Source organism: Rhinopithecus bieti, unplaced genomic scaffold (genome assembly GCF_001698545.2).
Source record: "Rhinopithecus bieti isolate Rb0 unplaced genomic scaffold, ASM169854v2 scaffold_4553, whole genome shotgun sequence".
Classification (NCBI taxonomy): Eukaryota; Metazoa; Chordata; class Mammalia; order Primates; family Cercopithecidae; genus Rhinopithecus; species Rhinopithecus bieti.
Window position 1 is genome coordinate 1,152,130 of NW_016804694.1, and position 17,969 is coordinate 1,170,098.

Below are 17,969 nucleotides of genomic sequence, written 5' to 3' on the forward strand. Positions count from 1 at the left end.
AAGGGAAGGGAAGGGGAGGGAAGGGAAGGGAAGGGAAGGGAAGAACAAATGCAAGAAAACATCGCATAACAAAAGGACATATGTCTCCAGGATGAAAAGGCCCAGCACAACAAATGGAAAAGACCGAAACCAATATACACACACACATCTTGGAATTCATCAGTGATAAATCCTAAAATCTTCCAGATTGAAAAAAATAAATTTAAGAACAAACTCGATGGCACTATTGGAAGTTAGAAGACAGCAGAGCCTTCAAAATCCTGAGAGAAAATGTTTTCCAATCTAGAGTGTACACCTACTCACACTAACAAACAAGTAAGACTAGAATAAACCCCCTTTTCCTGCAACACCTCAAAAAATTAACCTCCCTTGCATCAGGAAGCTGGTGGAGAAGGGAAGGGCTCTACAAAAAGAAAGGAGTAAGTCAACAGAGATGAAAGCAGGGATCCTGGAAAACAAGACTGTGCCATAAACTTTTAAAAAACAAATTGTTTAACAATGATTGGTTTTAAATGATGTACCTGGATTCATTTAATAAAATTAATTTTAAAAAAGAATGTAAGCCAGAAAAAAAACACAAAAGCTCAGCATGATTGGAGAGTACTAAGTGGCACAAAATAAGAAAAGATACATAGGCAGGGGCCAAATCATGCAGGGTTTTAGATTTTGTCCTTAAAAAAAGTGAGAAACTCTTTAAGGAATTTAAACAGAGGGATGACCTGATGGGATTTCTGTTTTAAAAGATCACTTTGGCTACTGGATGGAGGTGGTTTGGAAGTAGGCAAGAGACCATTGTAGTAATTCAATAATCCACTAGGGTAGAAGCACTGGAGATGGAAAGGAGATAAATTTTAGAATTAGGAACTAGAATTGATTGATTAGAAAATGGGATGATAAGTAGAAAATAATCATGGATAATGCCAGGGTTCTGATGATCCCTTAAGTAAGTGGATCGTAGTGGCAGTTACTAAACCAGAGAGCACCAGCATGAATTAACATTTTGCCTTGTTTGGTACTAGGTTTTATCTGGGGGAGGGATGCAATGGCAGGAAATGATGAGTTCAATTTTGGATATACTTAGTCTTTGAGGTATGTGAAAGTCATTCAAGTAAAGATGTTAAGTGGGCATTTGCCGACCTGAATTTGGAGCTCAGAAGAGAGGTCAGGACTGGAAAAACAAATGCGAGTCGTTATCGTAAGGAATATGAAAAATGCCATGTAAGTAAAAGGAACACTCTTGTGTTCATTAGGAAATATTTATTAAACTCTTACTATGTGTCAGGCATCAAACTAGATGCAAGGTTACAATAGTAAACAAAAATTTCACAGTATGGGATATTTGATAAGTAGACTTCAACTAGGGTGTACTAGTCTCTAGGGGGCATTGTTCAAAATGTTGGGGTGCAATTGTACAGTTACATTAATGTGAGGTTATATTCAAATATAGAGACCAGGTGCGGTGGCTCACGCCTGTAATCCTACACTTTGGGAGGCTGAAGTGGGTGGATCACTTGAGGTTAGGAGTTCAAGACTAGCCTGGTCAACATGGTGAAACCCCCATCTCTACTAAAAATACCAAAATTAGCCGGGCGTGGTGGCACAGGCCTATAATCCCAGCTACTTGGGAGGCTGAGGCAGGAGAATCACTTGAACCTAGGAGGTGGAGGTTGCAGTGACCTGAGATTACACCACTGCACTCCAGCCTGGGTGACAGAGCGAGACTCCATCTCAAAACAAACAAACAAAATTAAAAAACCCCAAATTTAATAGGTAGAGTCAGGTATGTCAGACCTCCTCCAATGCCTGTAAAGGTCCTGCCCTCCACCAAAAAATTGTCCTACGTTCTGTATTTTGACTGTCCCTCTGGATATTCTCATAGGCAAAAAATCCAGTCACAATGATCTGAATCTAGAACTTGTCTGTTTCACATATAAACAAAAAATATTTTTTGTATGGGTTTTATATATACCAGATTTCCAGGAATGCATCTATGGTATAAATCAAGGGAAACTTGTACTTTTGTTATTGTTGTTTAATGATTTTCTGAATTTTACCAAGATTTGTTCATTGTATCAGAAAATCAGATCATTTACCGCAAGACCACACATGCTACTTGAGTTACTAATTTTAATAGTATATGTATGTATATGTATATTCTCTCTATACATACCTGATTACTGGCCCCATTTCTTTACCCCTGCCTGTGTCCACACCTTTGCAGTGGCTTCATGAGACAGAGACAGAAGAGACAATGCACTATTTCAAGCCTAGGTCTGAAGAGGCCTGGTTAATTTCTGCTTGCTCTTTTGCACCTCTGCTATCTTAATGAGAAGAGTTTTCTCTTGGTGGTGCTGTCCCTTCGAACTGAGCCCCAGGCTAGAATGAGAGATTCTTTATTTCAGCTCTTGTTTTCCAAATTTTCTAAATGAGCATAAATTATTTTTATTATCAGAAAGTAAAGAAAACCCAAGTTACTAATAAATGAAATTCTATTTGGGGTTAGACCATGAGTAATGCATTTTTTTTTTTTTTCTCCCAGGACATGCATTTATCAGGGTACTCTGCAGTCAGTGGTTGGGTAATAAATACTTGTTGAATGAAAAAAGGAACTCCTTTAACCTATCCCTCCTGGCTTCCACTTGCGGTTCCTTTGTTCTAGTCTTTCTCTCCTATCTAAAGACCACTTCTTCCTATTCTGACACTCTGTTTCTCTCGTCCATTCTGATTCCTCCTTCTCCTTCTCTAAACTCTCTGCAACTTTTTTTTTTTTTTTTTTTTTTTTTTTTTTTTTTTTTTTGAGATGCAGTCTCGCTGTCTCGCCAGGCTGGAGTGCAGTTGGGGATCTCGGCTCATGAGCTCCGCGTCCCGGGTTCACGCCATTTCTCCTGCTCAAGACCTCCTGAGTTAGCTGGACCTACAGGCGGCCCGCACCTCGGCCCGGCTAATTTTTGTTTTGTATTTTTAGTAGAGACGCGGGGTTTCCAACCGGTCCGTTAGCCCAGGATCGGCCCTCGCTCTCCGGTGACCTCGTGTCCGCCCTGCCTCAGCCTCACAAGTGCTGGGTTTTGGATTTTGTTGTTGGTTGTTGTTTTTTTTTTGAGCATGGAGTTTCGTCTTGTTGCCCAAGCTGGAGTGCAATGGCCGCGATCTCAGCTGTACCGCAGCTCTGCCTCCCGGGTTCAGCGATTCTCCTGCCTCAGCCTCCCGAGTACCTGGATTACGGCTTGTGACACCACACCCAGCTTACTTTTTTTTTTTTTTTATTTTTTGAGACGGAGTCTGGCTCCTGTCCCCAGGCTGGGTGCAGTGCCAGATCTCAGCCACTGCAAGCTCGCCTCCTGAGGGGTTTACCGCCATTCTCCTGCCTAGCCTCTCGAGTAGCTGGGAAAACTACAGGCGCCGCCACCTCGCCCGCTAGTTTTTTGTATTGGTTTGAGTAGAGACAGCGTTGCACCGTGGGTTAGCAGGATGGTCCGATTCTCACTTGACCTCGTAAATCGGCCCGTCTCGGCCTCCCAAAGTGTGAGATTACAGCTATGAGCCACCACGCCCGGCTTACTTTTTGTATTTTCGTGAAACAGGGTTTCTCCATTGTTGGTCAGGTGGTTCTTGAACTCCTGACCTCAGGTGATCCGCCCGCCTCGGCCTCCCGAAATGCTGGGATTACAGAAGTGAGCGCCCGGCCTGCAACTCTTTTTTCTTTCCCTTCTCCCCAGCTCTACATTTTTCTTCCTATGTTTGTTTCTCTCCTTTTCTTTTTTCTTCATATATATATATATTTTTTTTCCCTCTGTTTTTGAGATAGAATCTCACTGTGTCACCCAGGCTGGAGTGCAGTGGTATGATCTCGGCTCACTGAAACCTCTGCCTCCCAGTTCAAGCGATTCTCCTGCCTCAGCCTCCTGAGTAGCTGGGATTACAGACATGCACTACCATGCCCCGGCTAAGTTTGTATTTTTAGTAGAAACGGAGTTTCTCCATGTTGGTCAGGCTGGTCTCGAACTCCCGACCTCAAGTGATCCACTTTCGGCCTCCCAAAGTGCTGGGATTACAGGTGTTAGCCACTGCGCCCAGCCTAAGCCCTGATTTCTACATCTGTAATATGGAACTAATGAGGCTTGCCAATTAGAGCTAGTGCCTGCCCACCACATGGGATGCACTCAACAAATGGTAGGTATCATTTGATCTAAACTTCCCCATTTTTAGATAAAAGTGGATGAGACCAGAGAGGCAATGACTGATCTAAAGGTGACCAGGCTGTCAGATTTTCTTAGTTCCTATTCAACTTACTCTCACCTGGATCCTTCTTAAAGTCAATTTTGAAGTATATGGTTCCCATTCCAAGGTTGAGTATTCACTAATTTTCAGCATCATATGAACCTGCTTCCATTTACAGTAAATAAAAACCAAGAGAGACCAACCCACTTACTAGCTTAAGCATAGAGATTCAAAGCAAGAAGAGGAACTTTCCAAAAGCTGTCAGCCTTATTCATATGTTGCTATTATGTAGTATATTAAAAATCAAAGAGTAGTTGAGGAAGCAATGAGCTAGCAATTCCTAATAATTCCTTCCAGATTCAGCCTAGGACATTGACTGTGTGTGTGTGTTTGACAATCTTTTAAGAATAAGAATCTGTAAGGACAATTATTTAGTGTATGATTTTTAAAAGGCACTAAAGAGGACACATTCAGTAGAAAACCAAATATCCCCTTAAGAAGTGATATTTAGGCCGGGCATGGTGGCTCACGCCTATAATCCCAGCACTTTGGGAAGCTGAGGCGCGTGGATCACTTGAGGTCAGGAGTTCAAGACCAGCCTGGCCAACATTATGAAACACAGTTTCTACTAAAAATATAAAAAATTAGCTGGATGTGGTGACAGGCACCTATAATCCCAGCTACTCAGGAGGCTGAGGCAGGAGAATAGCTTGAACCAAGGAGGTGGAGATTGCAGTAAGCTGAGATCATGCCACTGCACTACAACCCCGGCAACAAGAGTGAAACTCAGTCTCAAAAAAAAAAAAAAAAAAAAGGTGATGTTTAATTCTCTTTAGTAATTCTATTGTTATCATGATTATGGATAAAAGAAAAAAATATTGAAAATATTTCATCACTGTAACATGTTTTTATTTTCATTAAAGCTGTATAACAAGCCAGACATGGTGCCACGTGCCTGTAATCCCAGCTAACCAGGAGGCTGAGGCGGGTGGATCTCTTGAGTCTAGAAGTTCAAGACCAGCCTGGGCAATATAGCAAGACTCCATCTCAAAAAACAAACAAAAAACTGCATAACAAATGTTAAGAAAACTAACTGGTATATTTTGATATGCAAACAATTTAAGGTCGACATTAATGAGGACAATTTTACCTCAGGAAAAAGATAATATTAGTTTGGATGGGGTGTATATATCATATTAATACTAGTAGTACCTTACATTTCTCTAGAGCGATCTAAATTTCTGGCGCAGTCTCAGCTCACTGCAAGCTCCACCTCCAGGGTTCATGCCATTCTCCTGCCTCAGCCTCCTGAGTAGGGGGGACTACAGGCGCCCGCCACCATGCCTGGCTACATGTTTTGTATTTTTAGTAGAGATGAGGTTTCACCATGTTAGCCAGGATGGTCTCAATCTCCTGACCTCGTGATCTGCCCACCTTGGTCTTCCAAAGTGCTAGGATTACAGGCGTGAGCCACTATGCCTGGCCAATGCTTTCTTTTTTCTTTTTTTTGAGAGTCTTGCTCTGTCATCCAGGCTGGAGTGCAGGGGCATGATCTCAGCTCATTGCAACCTCTGCCTCCTGGGTTCAAGCGATTCTTCTGCCTCAGCCTCCCGAGTAGCTGGGATTACAGGAATCTGCCACCACGCCCAGCTAATTTTTAGAGGTTATAAAATACTTTTGCATACATTTTGATTTTTTCTTTTTCATAACCTCATGGCAAAGGTAGGTCAGTTACCTACAGATTAGCAAACCTAAGCTTCTGGGTGACTTGTTTAGTCAGTAAGTGTGAAATAGCCTCAAACACAGGTCATCTGGCTTGTTTTCCAATGTTTTTTTTCACTCCATCATACTGCCTTATAAAAACGATATAACTTTTTTTTTTTTTGAGATGGAGTATTGCTGCAACGCCCAGGCTGGAGTGCAATGGCACGATCTCGGCTCACTGCAACCTCCGCCGCCCAGGTTCAAGCAATTCTCCTGCCTCAGCCTCCCGAGTAGCTGGGACTTACAGGCCTATGCTACCATGCCTGGTTAATTTTTGTATTTTTAGTAGAGACAGGGTTTCACCATATTGGCCAGGCTTGTCTCAAATTCCTGACCTCAAGTGATCCTCCTGCCTCAGCCTCCCAAAGTGCTGGGGATTACAGGCGTGAGCCACTGCTCCTGGCCATCACTTCATGTTTTTAATGCTTCCCTTTTCATGTACTTTATATATATATTCACAAACACTGACTTGTTTCCAAGTAGGCATCACAACTCTGAATAAGCAAAGAGAAAGCGCTGTTTGGGCTCTTAGTTAATAAGCTGAATAAGTCTTTCTGAATTTACCTAGTTCTTATTATTTATCTTATTGTTTATGTGTTTGTTCCTTATGATTAAGTTTCTTACAGTGGACATAGAGGCCAGGAGGACACATGTTTTGATAAACAGATTTTCCATGTTTTCAATTATTCATAGTTTGGGGAAAGGAGGAGGACATGATTTGAGCAAAGTAAAAGAATCTCATAGCGAGCTGCCAGCTCTTACTAAACTACATAATTTGTCAATATTTTAATAATTTGACAGTACTATAATATAATCAAGGTTTCTAGAATAAATCATTTTCACTTTTCACTACTGAAAGCATAACCTAGATCTTTTCACTAATCTCATTCAGCTATAGGAAATGCTGTACTCAACCACATCCAGAATGTAGTAGAATAACTCTAGAACTAACTCTAGGATAAAGATATGTTCTTTATTCTTTTCTAAATAAGTCTTATGGCTGTGTCTGATAATTGTATGTTTGTTTATTTATTTATTCCAACGATAACTGTTTGTCCTGAATTGTATGTTTTCTGAAAAGGAAATTATATCATAGTCCTTAGTCATTTCATGCTGGTCTCAAAACTGTTTATAGACTACTATGTTTCATCTCCTTCCGCATTATTTTGAATTCCTAGGGATCAAATGACTGAAGTAAAAGTAGGTTCTGTTTTATTAATGCTTCCTTTTTATTATTATTATTATTATTTTTTGAGACGGAGTCTCGCTCTGTCTCCCAGGCCAGAGTGCAGTGGTGCGATCTCGGCTCACTGCAAGCTCAACCTCCTGGGTTCACGCCATTCTCCCGCCTCAGCCTTCAGAGTAGCTGGGACTACAGGCGCCCGCCACCACGCCCGGCTAATTTTTTGTATTTTTAGTAGAGATGCAGTTTCACCATGTTAGTCGGGAAGGTCTGGATCTCCTGACCTCGTGATCCACCCACCTCGACCTCCAAAAGTGCTGGGATTACAGGCGTGAGCCACCAGGCCCGGCCGGATTAGTGCAACAACATGTTTTAATGCAATAAATTCAGACTTACTTTTCCAAGTATGTTGAGCCCTGCTTATTTTCTGTATTTTCATGCTTGAGTTAATAAACTGCAAAGTTTCCCTCTTTTGTTTGCTTTGTTTTCCTTTATATACCATTTGTTGGAGGTTCTCTATTTTGAAAGAGAGGGGGATGGAAAGTAAATTATCCCCTTGGGCTTGCGAAATAAAGTTTACCTATCTACTAAATAAATATCTCATAGCTTTCTGTGGTGGCTCAGTGGGTTATCGGAACCTTTTTTTTTTTTTTTTGAGACAGAGTCTCGCTGTCGCCCAGGTTGGAGCAGTGGTGTGATCCTGGTTCACTGCAACCTCCGCCTCCTGAGTTCAAGCAATTCTCATGCCTTAGGTTCACTGCAACCTCCGCCTCCTGGGTTGAAGCGATTCTTCTGCCTCAGCCTCTCGAGTAGCTGGGATTACAGGCGCACCACCGCGTCCAGCTAATTTTTTGTATTTTCAGTAGAGACAGGGTTTCACCATGTTAGCCAGGCTGGTCTGAAACTCCCGACCTCAGGTGATCCGCCCACCTTGGCTTCCCAAAGTGCTGGGATTACAGGCATGAGTCACCGTGTCCTGCCTATTTTCTTTTTCAAATGCTGTTTATTTAAAACTCATATAAGGTGGCTGGGAGCGGTGGCTCACGCCAGTAATCCCAGCACTTTGGGAGGCAGAGGCCAGTGGATCATCTGAGGTCAGGAATTGGAGAAGAGCCTGGCCCAACCTGGTGAAACCCTGTCTCTACTAAAAACATAAAAACTAGCTGGGCACGGTGGTGTGTGCCTGTAATCCCCGTTACTTGGGAGGCTGAGGTAGGAGAATCACTTGAATCCGGGAGGTGGAGGTTGCAGTGAGCAGAGATTGCACTCCAGCCTGGGCGACAGAGGGAGACTCCGTCTCAAAACATCATCAACAACACTCACATAAGGCTGAAAAAGAAAAGAAAACTTCTAGGCATTCTCAGTATTAGGTTTAAGAATGAGACTTGTATGTTCATAAACAAGAGGTCATGTGAGCTGTCAGGGCCGGTATATGGGATAGGAAGGCCAGAGCCCGTTTGTAAACCAGTAACAGGAATAACAAGAGATAAACATTATCAGTTTACGCCCAGCTTTCGCCGAAACCCAGGGTAACACATTTCCACATTTTCTGACTCCCCTATCCTGACTCCCCACAGGACTTTGAGACCAGCCTGGGCAATATAGTGAGACTTCCTCTCTACAAATTAAAAAATTAGCTTCGCGTGTTGGCCTGCACCTGTAGTCCTAGCTACGCAGGAGGCTGTGGGAGGATCACTTGAGCCCGGGAGGCTGAGGTTGCAGTGAGCCATGATCCCACCACTGCACTCCAGCCTGAGTGATAGGGCAAGACTCTGTCTCAGAAAACAAAACCAACATTTAGCAAATGTAATTACTTTGAGAGAGATAGTTCAAAATCTGGGGATTTTGGTTAGTTTTACATTTACTACATAAGATTAGTCAGTAGAAATGAGAATTAACTTTTGTACAACAATTTACAATAGCTATTATTTTAAAATATTTTTATTCTTAAGAGTCAACCTTAAATTAGTTGTTTGGAATTGTCACTATTTAGTGTATGACGAACAAGAACTTTGGAATTAGATGACCTGAGTTCTCAGCCCACAAGTACTCTAGTAGTTTAATGAATACTTCATATTTATGTCTTGATTTCCTCATTTGTAAATAAGAGTAATAAAATCTATCTCCTATGGTTACTAAGAAGCCTAAATGATATAAAATGTTGGGATGAGTGCTTTGTAATTTTACTGGTATTAGATGCTGTTTAAGGAGACTTAAATAATTCAGCAAATCAGATGAACTATATTGCCATTATGTCAACTGAAAACTCCAAGTCTACCAATCTGACATTAGAAAGGGTTTCAGTAGGGGGCTCAGTGGCTCATGCCTGTAACCCCAGCACTTTGGGAGGCCAAACTGGGAGGATTGCTTGAGCCTAGGACTCCCCCTTCCCACCCTATCTCTACAAAAAAATTTAAAAAATTAGCTGGGTGTGGGGGTTCATGACTGTAGTCCCAGCTGTCTTGGAGCTTGAGATGGGAGGATCACCTGAGTCCAGAAGGTCGAGGCTGCAGTGAGTGGTGATCACACCACTGCACCTAGCCTGGGCAACAAAGGGAGACCCTGTCTCAAAAAAAAAAAAAAAAAAAGTTTTGGTTTCAGATATAAATACATCTCAGAGACTCGGGGTCTTGAGATACCTACATTAAATTAGAAATAAAATGATAAAAGTCAGCAAACACGTATGCTTTCTGTGAATATACATTTCTCATATCCTGTCTCCTTGAAGTCTGCCCAAAAAAGGTACCCAGTCTGATATGCTGTTCATTATATGAAATTTTAGCCAAAAGTAGAGCCATTAACTATAAATTAAAAGTCATGTTATCACTTATTTATTTTGGATGATGGATAACAAGTGTTTATTATATCTTTCTGTATGCTTTAATTTCCAAAATGAAAGTGTTTAAAAAAATAATAAGATCCAGTAGTTAGCCTGATTCTCCAAACTTCAGGCCAGATTTTTGTATACCACAAATCTGCAGCCAGTGCAGTGGCTCATGCCGGTAATCCCCAAACTTAGTGGGGCAGAATCTGGAGGATAGCTTGAGCCTAGGAGTTCAAGACCTGCGTGGGCAACAGAATAAGAACTCCTTTCTCCACAATAAGAAAAAAAAAAAAAAAAGAAAGAAAGACAATATACAAATCTGCAGGAAGGAATCTTTCCAGAAAGGAAGAATTTGTTTCAAGAACTGTTTTGCAGGAATATCAGAAGGGTTTTTTTTTTCTTTGACTCAAAGGCTATAACACTGTACTTTATAACAATGGAAATAAAGGCATTAATTTGAACAATCCTCTATGCCGCTACTATTGTAAAGTTTGGAGCCTATAACTCACTCAAATTGGTTTATAGCCATGTGTTTACCAAATCTTTTTTCATATTCCTTTTCTCCAGGCATGCAGGAATTTATATCTCACAGCCTTCTTAGAGTCAGTCAGGTTGAGTCGGGTGACTAGTTCAGGACAGTGAAACACGTCAGCAGAAGTGAAAAGGCCACTCACTTCTGGCAGAGGCAAAGGAGAGGCCTTACAGGATTCTCCAATCTAGCTCTTCTGCCAGCCCGGAAGTGCTAGGATGGCAGAGCCAGAGACACAAGCAGCAGGGAAGCTGAGTCACCATGGGGACGTGAGACTGACTTACAGATGACAAGTGCAGCCTCACAGCCTAGCCCATGTTGAGATAAACACAATACAGTCCTGCATACTTTACAGTCGTAAACAAGGAAGAATAGAAATGGAAAATGACCCTCTATGCCTCTAAGACCAAATGATAATGAAACAACTTATGTCTTCAGTTTCGAAAATTAAAGTTTTTGACCCTGATAAAACAAGTTTGCTATATAAGTATCCGTTAACCGTGTGAAACCTACTGAAATGAGTCAAACTATTTTCTTACATTCCTTCCACTTCAACACCAATTTTAATCCTTAGTTCCAAATTAGTTTTTAGAGACTCTTGTAAGGAAAAGGAAAATCGACCCAGAATTTTTAAAATTGTGCTATTATTAGTTTATATAGCTTTCAACAATTTACAATAGCTTGCATAATTAGTATATTTAATTAGTATATAGAGACACATATATATATATATTTGAGAGGGAACTTCACTGCAACTTCCCAGTTGCCTCCTGGGTTCAAGTGATTCTCCTGCCTCAGCCTCCCCAGCAGCTAGAATCATACAGGCGCCCGCCACCACGCCTGGCTAATTTTTGTATTTTTAGCAGAGACGGGGTTTCATCATGTTGGCCAGGCTGGTCTGGAAACCCCGACCTCAGGTGATCCGCCCGCCTCGGCCTCCCAAGGGCAGGGATTACAGGCGTGAGCCACCGCGCCCGGCCTAGTGTAATTTTCTAAAGAACAAAAGCCACTAGAAACCATGACAATAAGAACTTCCTTTTGGGTTTTCCAGCATTCTGTTTATAGGACATGGACCACACATAGATGTTTTTTGAATGCTGAAATATTTTACTCATAACACAGTTTTCCCAGTAACTTGCTTCCGGTTGATTTAAAATTTGTAATACAACTTCGTCATAGCAGGTACCTTCATGAAACTCAATATTTGAAAAAAATGTGTTTTTTCCCCTTTCTTTTGACCAGAATGTATGTCCAGGGTAGTGACTTTCGAGCAAATGCGTTTAAGCAACTTCAGTAATCTTACTACGCTGCCCCCAATCCCGCTCCAAGTATGGGGAGATCAGGGTTCCACATTTTCGGGTAAGTATCAGCCGTCCTGGCGCTGCGCGAGAGCATTCTACAATTCCGAAAACTACTAACTTTTCCGTCTGCAACCTTTAATAATTGAGAGGGTATGCGCAACTCAGAAAAGTGCGCCCGCTGCGGTCGGGTGCAGAGTGGACTGGAGGAAAGGAGACACCCATTTACAGTGCGGCCCCGGGCGGGGTCCCCCGACACGGCCTTCCCGGCGTGCCACGCGCGGAGGGGACTCTTAACGTGAAGCGCTGGGTGACTCAGCCGCGTGGCCGCGCTGGCTGGGGCGGGGGGCGCGCGCCGCTGCGGCACAGCCGGTCCCGGCTGCGGCTTCTGGCTGCGCGATCTGCGCGCGCCTCCCGGGCGGATTCCATTCCCCAGCGCGACAGCGCGGCGGGGAGCGACGAGTAAGTGGCGGCGTGGGACGGTTTCGGGCGCGAAGACCGGGCAGGGCGAGTGTGGTGGCGGGCGTGGCCCGAGTCTCCCCTTTGTGGCCGAGGGGGCTTCTCCTCCGCACGCGGCGGCGGCTCGGACCCCCAAGTCAAAAGGCCGGGGCTAAGCTGGGCGCGAGGAACCTGTCGGCACCGGCGTGATGGGGTCCTGTTTCCGCGCGGAGGGCAGAGTCTGGTGATCCTGGGGAGGGAGGCGACGCTGCGCCGAGGTGGTGGGCACAGCTGAAGTATCACTTGACTGCTTTTTGCAGGCCTCGGGTGGTTCATCCCGAGAGGAATAGCGAGAACCTGGAGTGTTGATTGGCAAAACATTTGCAGACGCGGTTCTTCTGGCAATTAATTGGCTCCATTAAAAATTAGGTAGTTGGTGGGACTTCCTCCTGAACTCTGGAGCCGGGTGCATTTTGCCCGGTCTTTTCAGCCCTGTTTCCGCGTCTTCCTTCCCTGCCACCCGCAAATTGCCCGCTTTCATCCGTGACTCTGAGTGCAAAAGCGCTGGGGAAAGCCTTAACCAGCAATTTTCTTTTAAATAAAACTTTGCTTTTTATAACAGTGTCTTCAGGTTTACAAGCCCAGTTCTGCACTATGAGAAAACCTCTTCTATTTTGGAGTTTGTGATTCTTTCTGAAAATTCTTCGGTTGAAGAGATTTATTTTAAAATAAGAATCTAGTGAACAAACTAACATGATAAACAAGGCTGTAAAGGAACTAGTGTTTAACCAGCTTATGAAAATACGTTCCAGAGTCCTTAGTTTTGTTCCTGTTCGCTCTGTGAGAAATTGAGGTATTTTTTTAATGGTCTCCAAAACAAAGTGTTGTAGTAATGTCTGTCGGATGTGATGATCCAGAGTCAGAGGACTTCCGCTCAAGGCCCCCACCTCAAACCCCAATTCCTAGGCCATAGTTCTGAAACAGAAGATTGTTCCTTAGTAATAAGGTTGCAGTACCGTAGCACCTTTTCCATAAATTTGATTCTAGAGATTTGTGATGAGTCCCCGAGTCTGGGATTTAAGCAGGCACCCCCACTCTTGGTCCAGCGACCACACGCTGAGAAACACCACCTTTAGGCTGGGCTGCCCAACAACCTTAACCCTTTGTCGATATATTCCTCCCCAAACCTGTGGTAAACCAGTCGCCTGCCCCAAACCAGTCCTAGGACAGGAAGCCCTAACTCTCCAGAAGCCAGTATGAGAAAACATAGTGCTTTTTTTTGACCCTGGCACGGGGTAGGAAATGATTTTCATACGTACTCCGATATTGCTCTGGTGGTTTAGAGATAGCCCATTTATCTCTTCCTTCTGAGGGCTGCTTCTAGTATCGTCAGAGCTTAATGCCATCAGGCCAAATCTCCTCCGCCCAGCTTACTCAGTCTCCCCATGGAACCAGGGCAGCCAATGCCATATAATTCCCATGGCCTTGACTGTCGTATTATCCGGTATGTAGCAGTACTAGTAGCATTATGAGGGCTTTCAGTTCAGCTGGACATTAATTTAGTCATCAAATATCTGCGTAATGCCAATTTTCCTCAAAGCACTGTCATAGGCCGTTTTATCAACAGCATAGCGATATAGACATATATATCTTGGCACAGAGTTGCATTGCTTCTCTGAGGCAGAAATGAAGGTTGAATAAACTCCACTGCTGCCAAAAGATTCTCTTTATTCATCCATAATTCATTCCTTCCTATTATTCCAGAAATACGCGTACTATTCCAATAATCTCGTTTTCCGTAAGAAGTTAAGAAATACATTGGATGAGGTTAGTAGTTAGGTCAGTCTTAAATTCTGTAACGGAAGTCGGGCATGGTGGCTCACGTCTGTAATCCCAGCACTTTGGGAAGCTGAGGCAGGTGGATCACCTGAGGTCAGGAGTTTCAGACCAGCCTGGCCAACCTGGTGAAACCCTGTCTCTACTAAAAATACAAAAATAAGCCAGGCGTGGTGGTGGGCACCTGTAATCCCAGCTACTCGGGAGGCTGAGGCAGGAGAATCACTTGAATCTGGGAGGCAGAGGTTGCAGTGAGCCGAGATCGCGCCATTGTACTCAGCCTGGGCAACAGAGCCAGACCCTGTCTCAAAAAAAAAAAAAAAAAATTCTGTAACAGAGACACCTAATAACTTTGGTAAGGACAATAATATACACATTTTTGTATTTCTTATTCCCCTTCAAATAGATGTGTAGAGATGAGGTTAGAATTAGGCCATGTGTTTCTCTGACTTTTTTCCTTTTTTTGGTGTCTGATTTCTCTTATTGAATCTTTTTCTGTTGATTCATAAAATGTCATGTCTTCCTTCTGTAGCCCTGAGCTTCCTGATTGTTGTGTCTTCCTCTCCCCTTCAATCTGATCTTCCTGCCCCTCTTTGGCTAAGTGGAGTAAAAAATTGAGGGGAATTGTTAGAATACCAAATGATTTTTAGCTGGAAGATCCAGAGTCTTAGATATATGAGGCTTAGAGATATAAAGGAGCCTATTACAAATTTATCAAGTGCAGTCCTCTCAGATAAAGAATCTGAGAGATGAGATTGCAGAGTGAGGACTTCTGGCTCCTAGCCCAGTGTTCTTCCCACCAAATTATCTCAAGAAAAATGCTTCAAAAGTAGAAAAGGTCCAGAGAAATTATAAGTAGATGGAGAAAATGGAGAGACTTTCATGTGACTACAAAATCAATATTATCTGGAAAAATGGAGATTGAAGGAGGATATAATGTAACCATATAAATCATAAAAAGTGGGAGTACTACTGCTAAGGAATTCTTTGAAGCTTGAAATAAGTAGTGAAAGGACAAGAGCAAGAGATAGCTATCTTGTAAAGCCCAAGAAATGTTATGAACTCAGTTTTTTTTGTTTTTTTTTTTTGAGACAGCGTTTCGCTCTTGTTGCCCAGGCTGGAGTACAGTGGCGTGATCTCGGCTCACTGCAACCTCCGCCTCCCGGGCTCAAGTGATTCTCCTGCCTCAGCCTCCTGAGTAGCTGGGATTACAGGCGCCCACCACCATTCCTGGCTAATTTTTTGTGTTTTTAGTGGGGACGGGGTTTCACCATGTTGGCCAGGCTGGTCTCAAACTCCTGACCTCAGGTGATCTGCCTGCCTGGGCCTTCCAAAGTGCTGGGATTACAGGTGTGAGCCACCGCGCCAGGCCTGAACTCAGTATTTTTAAAAAAGATTAAATAAAAGCTTAGATAACTACTTTGGTGATTTTTAAAATATGTTAAATGCTTGAGCAATGCCCAGAATCTTTGGAAGTTGTCATCAAGAGTATAACTATTGTCCTTACCAAACTTACTAGGTACCTCTGTGATAGAATTTAAGACTGTTGGCTGGGTGTGGTGGCTTACGTCTGTAATCCCAACACTTTGGGAGGTCATGGGGGGAGGATTTCTTTGGCCCAGAAGTTCCAGACCATCCTGGGCAACATAGGGAGACTCTGTCTGTATTATTTTAAAAATTAAAAAGTGAACAAAGAATTTAAGACTTATCTAACTACTAACCTCATCCAATGTGATATTTCTTAACTTATGGAAAATGAGATTATTGGGAATAGTACCTATATTTCTGGAAGAGTAGGAAGGAAAGAATTACGGATGAAGAAAGAGGGCCTTTTGATGTTTTAGCTTGGAATCCCCAAATTAGACACTGTAGGATTGATTGCTCTTGTATATTCATGAAAGTAGTAAAATAAAATAAAATAGTAAGGGCTTAATAGTTAGTATACATTCTATACCAGCCACTTACTAAATGGTTTACATCACTGTCACATTTAATTATCTCCTTTCTATAGATAAAGACTCTAAGACACAAGAGATTAAGTTTGCCCCAAATAATGTACCTAATAAGTGGCTGAGCCTGTAGTAACGTTTAAGTCCACTTGACTTCAAAGCCATTAAAATATATGCTCAAGAGTGTCCTAGTTGTATTTCGTTGCGAAGTGGTTAAGAATGTGGGTTGTGGGCCGGGCGCGGTGGCTCACGCCTGTAATCCCAGCACTTTGGGAGGCTGAGGCAGGTGGATCACGAGGTCAGGAGATCGAGACCATCCCGGCTAACACAGTGAAACCCCCGTCTCTACTAAATATACAAACAAATTAGCCAGGCGTGGTGGCAGGTGCTTGTAGTCCCAGCTACTCAGGAGGCTGAGGCAGGAGAACGGCGTGAACCTGGGAGTTGGAGCTTGCAGTGAGCCGATATTGCGCCATTGCACTCCAGCCTGGGCAACAGAGCGAGACTCCGTCTCAAAAAAAAAAAAAAAAAAAAAAGAATGTGGGTCGTGGAGTTAATGTTGCCTGGGTTCAAATCCTGACTCCTCCATTTACTAGCTTGGATAAAGTACTTTATCAGTTTCTGTCTCTGAAACAGACAATAGTAGTACCTACCTATCCCAGGATTTTTAGGATTGAGTTAATTCATGTAAAGTTAATAGAACTGTGCCTCACAAACTGTAAGTTTTCAGGAAATGCTGGCCATTAATGTTTTAAAAAATATTTTTTAGGCTGGGCAGGATGGCTCAAGCCTGTAATCCCAGCACTTTGAGAGGCTGAGGTGGGCAGATCATTTGAGGCTGGGAGTTTGAAACCATCCTGGCCAACATGCCAAACCCCCGTCTCTACTAAAAATACAAAAAATTAGCAAGGCATGGTGGCATGCGCCTGTAATCCCAGTTACTGGGGAGGCTGGGTCATAAGAATTGCTTGAATCTGGGAGGCAGAGATTTCAGTGAGCCAAGATCACACCACTGCACTCCAGCCTGGGCGATAGAGCGAGACTCTGTCTCAAAAAAAAAAAGAAAAAAATTATAATTTTTGATATACTGTTGTGCTTAGAAAGGAAAACATATTTGTAATTTATTTCACGGTGGGTGCTGTAGCTCATACCTATAATCCCAGCACTTTGGGAGGCTGAGGTGACATCACTTGAGCCCAGGAGTTTGAGATCAGCCTAAGCAACATGGCACAACTCTGTCTCTACAAAGAATATAAAAACGAACCAGGTGTGGTGCTGTGCGCCTTTAATCCTAGCTACTCTGGAGGTTGAGGTGGGTGGATCGATTGAACCCGGAAGGTGGAGGTTACAGTGAGCTGAGATGGTGTCACTGCACTCCAGCCTGGGCGACAGAGCACCTCCTGTCTCCAAATATATATTTGTATATATATTTGAAATAACTGAGGTTTAATGATAAGTATAGATATAAAGTAAGCTTTATCTCTGCCCTTACTAAAATAGGAACATTACTAAAATTTTGGAAAGCATTGGAATGTAGTGGAAAGATCCATGATCCAGGTCAGATGATTTGCTTCTAGTTGTCGCTGTCACTGCTAGCTCTGTGATTCTAGGTTCAAAATTTCTGTTTTATACAGAAGGTTGTGAGGATCAAATGAAGTGACAAATAGGAATGAAATTTGAATTTTATATGCTATACAAATGTAAAATACCATCTTAAAAATTATGGAGGAAATTTACAATGAATTATTGTTGCATAGATTATTGGAAGTTCAATTTCCTTAGAATAAAATAGGTAGTAACTTACACCTCTATGTGAAGATCACAGTACATATCTTAAAATTATCTAAGACATCCTCCATGTGTTCTCAAATCTCTTTTTTACAGGGGGAAGGTGAAATTTAATTTTTGCAGTTATATCTGTGTATTGGTT

The 17,969-nt window shown here is 42.7% G+C and overlaps 2 protein-coding genes across 2 annotated transcripts in view; one reads left to right on the plus strand and one right to left on the minus strand.

Annotated features, from left to right (window-relative positions):
* Positions 1 to 12,056, minus strand: part of PXT1 (peroxisomal testis enriched protein 1) — a 60,396-nt gene extending 48,340 nt beyond the window's left edge. Inside the window, exons 1-2 of the mRNA XM_017870101.1 lie at positions 11,705 to 12,056; positions 7,562 to 7,681 (exon numbers count right to left, since the gene is read on the minus strand). The gene's annotated coding sequence lies outside the window, so the exon portion shown is untranslated. The remainder of the gene's footprint in view (positions 1 to 7,561; positions 7,682 to 11,704) is intronic.
* Positions 11,939 to 17,969, plus strand: part of KCTD20 (potassium channel tetramerization domain containing 20) — a 49,899-nt gene continuing 43,868 nt past the window's right edge. The window contains 1 exon segment of the mRNA XM_017870100.1: positions 11,939 to 12,278. The gene's annotated coding sequence lies outside the window, so the exon portion shown is untranslated.